We start from the raw sequence: 4,520 nt of genomic DNA, 5'->3' as shown, positions 1-4,520 counted from the left end.
TATCTTTCTCTTCCTATTTCCAGCCTTATCCAGCCAATAGTAAGTATTCATTGAGTCAATCGATGAACAGTAACAAGAAATATACGCATACAACTCAGAGGAGCAAGTATGCCTCTGGGTGCATGAAGTATTCCTCTCAACTTGAAAAAAATACTATGTCAAAGATGTGAAAAAGCTCTGTCACGTGTTCTCCATTCAGAAGTCCCTGTTCTGATGCTGGGTCGTTAAGACAAACATCATTACACGGAGACTGTCCAGACAACATTCTCAAGCAGCCCGGCACTAGAAGCAGCTGCCCTGGTTTATCTAATCAATGTCCGCATCGGGTGACTTCTTTCAGCCACCGTTTTCTCAGCTATGCAATGGGGCAGTTGTCACGGTTAAATGGAATGATCGTAAATCATACAGAATTAAATTATTCAATAAATGTCAGCCATAGCCACATCAGCTGTTTTCTTTTTATAGGAACTTTGATTCAAGAAAGAAAAAAAAAATTTTTAACTTTGCTGAAAATTAAGTGTAGCTTTACCCTCCACGGACAAGAATTTTCTTTGCCAACCGATAATTCAAGTGGCATAAAGGCAATATTAGAGATCATAATACCAGTATCACGTGATCGTAAGAGGCATGCCTGACACCTAAGCATCAGGGAATGCTGTAAAAATGAAACATTCAAAAAGAGGTTTAAAAAAGAAAAAGGCAAAAGCAATTATGAAGTTATGTCACAGGAGCTTTTTATCAAAAGGAGAAAAATACAAAGACTGCAAAGAATTTAACAGTGAAGTAAACTACAGGGTCATTGGGAACATAATAATAATGTTATTTGAAGTTTTACTTAAAAAAAGAGGCACGTAAATAATAAGTGGGAGTTGAGTGTCTTAAAGTACCCAAAAGTCTACCTTGTTTTTCAGAAGGATGTTTCTCATCTTCCTTTTAAACTCATGGAGAAATTTCTAAATTTAATTTCCTCAAAAATCTCCACATCTACACCAAACACTATAGAAGCGTCAAGCATTCCTCACTCAATAAGCTGTAATACAGCAGCATTTGACCAGGTTACAGAACATGCTTCTCAAGAAACTCTGTTGGATAGGTCCTTGCAAAGGTTGGGCACCCAGAATCTATACTGGCATTGGACCCACAGGCAAGGCATAGGATTCACAAAACACTTTCTCCTGGGACTTCTGTGACAAGGGTGTTGCGTGGCTTAGCCTCCAACACCTCTTATTTCTTGACCACTATTATCACCAACTTCTACAGTGTATGAAAGATCTTGGTCTCTGCCTCTGAAATCATATGGGAGAACAGTAGAAAATATATTTCAATCTGAGTAAAATACCAGTTTTTAGAAAGCCTGAATCTGTTTAGAACAAGGCTGGAGAAAACAGATATTGGTAATGCCAATAACTTAAAATTTACACCCAGAAAAAAGCCTCCACTTAATAAATAATATATTCAATGAATCTGAAAAGTGTTGTCTAAAATTTTTCCTTGGCTCCTGTTCTGAATATAAATGCTTTCTGTATTTGCTCAAGACGATGAGGATTAAAAAAATAATAATAATCCAAAAACAGAACAAAATTTTCATCACTGATGATTTCATGGAAACATGAAAATAATGTACAGCCAACAAACAAACCTAAACAAGAGGCACTGAGATTCTGCGTCATCAACTTTAAAGATTAATTGGTGAAACCAGATTAAAACATGGGAGTGCCAGTTTATAGAAATGACAGGCATTGTGAAATGCAACAGAGTCCCCTTTTAACATAGGAAGCCCAGGGAAATAGAGTGAAAACCTGAGGAGATCGGACTCAAATAATTAAAGTACAATGTATTTCGCTGAAGACTCCGATTCCAGACAGCTGCCCTCACTGTCCTCCTCCCCCTTTTATTGGAGTCTCCAAAACCATTTTGCTTTGGGGGAGAAAGTAGATTTTTAGTAGAGTGGGAAAAATGCCAAACATCCATGGCAACTTAGAATTTTTCCACTTTCTTTACATGTTCAATTGAGACCTTCATAAAATTATAAATGAAAGGACACATTATGAGCACTTTCTTTGAAGGGGAAGAAAAAAAAAAGGGGGTCTTGCCTGGAAGTAAAATTTTGGAGTCTATACCCTTCTTCTCTGGAGAACACTTGGGAGATTTTTCTGCCAACAGCAGGGCCCCTAAAAGAGCTTGTCTTTGCCTTCAGAATTCAAAAAGGTAGAACCACCAATTGTTCCCCTGACTGTGGGTGAGACGGTGAGCACCAGGAGGGGACTGGAAAGTTCTGGGCTCCGTGTTGGTGTGTCTCAGGGGCTGAGGTCAGTGTGTCTTGGCGTCTGCTTTCCAGCTCCCTCCCCTCTTCCTTCTTCCCTTCTTCCCTCCCCCCTCACCAGGGATTCACTCCTGTTTACTTTGGGGAGACTGCAACTTCTGTTTCTTAACGTTTAAAAGAAGTTTAAAAGCTTATAAAAAGGCTCTTAAGATTTCTTGGACACTGAATGCCTCTTACAGAACAATATTTTGATGAGTTAAGTGTAAATGAATCAGAAACCTACGTATTAAATTTCTCTTGACATACACATCAGTTTAAAAAATTAATGGAAAAAGTGCCCGGGGCTCAAAGTGTTTTGGGGTTTTCTCAAACCCAAAATGCTTGAACGCGCAGAGTGGAATTCCATTTGAGTCAGCCAGGTTTGCTGAACACCTCCCCCACACCCCAAAACCCCTAGTTATAGTGGAGGGAGTAGCATTTCCGGACAGTGACCGACTGGCTAGGGACATGTCACATTCCTGGTCATTACGCCTGGGACGCAGCAGAAGCCAAAGCCTGGGCTGATGCTGTGGAGATGCCCAGCCTCTGTTTACTGAAGGCTGACCCTAAATGCTGTTGTTTTTTTTTTTTTTAAGATGAAGGAAACTAAATAAACAATCACCAAAGATCATAAATCACTGACAAAGATATTTAGATTTGAAACTGGCCTCCAAAACAGAATGTGCCATGATTTGTCCCTCAAAGATTAACTCTGTTCTGGGTCCTATAATTGTGGAGCCCATGACTTCTGATGATAAATGAATGGCACAAGGGTCAAAACTTGAGAACCAGTATAGTTTTGGTGGGTTTTTGTTTGTTTGGGTTTAATACTTATGGTGGGTCCAAGAAAATACCCATGGAAACACAACCAACCCAAAATCCTGAAAACCCAGACTTGATCTCTAAAATCATCACTCTTCCCATTTTTTTTTTTTTTTAGTTTTCCGTTTCTTTTGCTTTTATTCTGTGAGTGGATGACCACACTAGGTGAGCAGCTGACTCGGAAGACTGAGCCAGGTAAATAAGATTTCACTGCCGTCCTTCTGCGATCTGCTCATCTGGGGATGCGTGTCATAGATATTAGAACTGGGAGCGGTTGCTAACTTTCTGTGTGTCCAGCAGACCACAAACACAGTTGTGCTGCCAAGGAAGCAGGAGGCCTGCCTTAGGCATCTTTATCCCCAGCACTAACCTCAGGGGCCAACAGGGAGGGATCATGGCTTTGAGCTCACGCCTGACAGATCCTCAAGCTAATACTCCTTTGGCTAAAGCATGGGAAAGCTTTCTTGTGAACCACGATGAGCTATCTCCACATAAGCTGTTTCTACTGTTATTTTCAAAATTCACACCCTCCAACTCCATCAGATTATGTAATCCCCAGGATTCTCGAGGAGGCCTGTGATAATCTCTAGCTCAGGAAGCCTGGAGATGCAGGGGAGAGTTTTCTTAGGACAGATCAGTGTCTTGCTCTTCCTTTCTCAAAGAAGCACGCTCTCAAAAGCCCCAAGGGCCTTGAGGGAAGGGGAGGTGATCTTAAGAGAAATACAGCTTTTAAAGACAATGTTTAGCCCTATTCCACCATAAGCATGTGCTGCACCCATGTTTGTTGAATGAGTAAGTGAGTGACTGAGTGCAGATCATAGCCCTTTCACAGGAACGTTGCAAGGATGATGACAAGTTAAAAGATGGTCAGAGACAAGCATAACACAGATTCCCTCCACCTCAAATAGCCGTCCCCTCACCACAAACCCCTCCTCCACACAAGAGATGATTACTGGGTTTCGTTACAGCTAAGAGAAAACGCTATCACCATCAAAGCCCATTAACAACAGAACCTGGGTAATAAAACAGAAGTCTAACCTTTTAGCACTTCCGACCTGAGTTTCTAGAGGAAAACTGTTGGGCAACACCTCAATTCAAGATGGCAGGGGGTGGGGAGTGTGCAGAGAGGCTGCGCAGGGAGACTCGAGCAGAGCAGCTACGCCTACCCCGCGAGACGTCGAGCCCTTCCAAGAGAACTCCTGCCTTTCCCGCGAGAACTCTGCCCCTTCCCGCGAGAACTCTGCCCCTTCCCGCGAGAACTCTGCCCCTTCCCGCGAGAACCCTGCCCCTTCCCGCAAGAACCCTGCCTCTTCCCTCGAGAATTGCATCCCGTCTCTAGGATCAGGAACCCTATAAAGCAGCCCTACCCCTCTGAGCCTGTCCAGGGACCCTGAGC

Source organism: Camelus ferus, chromosome 16 (genome assembly GCF_009834535.1).
Source record: "Camelus ferus isolate YT-003-E chromosome 16, BCGSAC_Cfer_1.0, whole genome shotgun sequence".
NCBI classification, from domain to species: Eukaryota; Metazoa; Chordata; class Mammalia; order Artiodactyla; family Camelidae; genus Camelus; species Camelus ferus.
Note: the sequence above shows the minus strand (reverse complement) of the source record.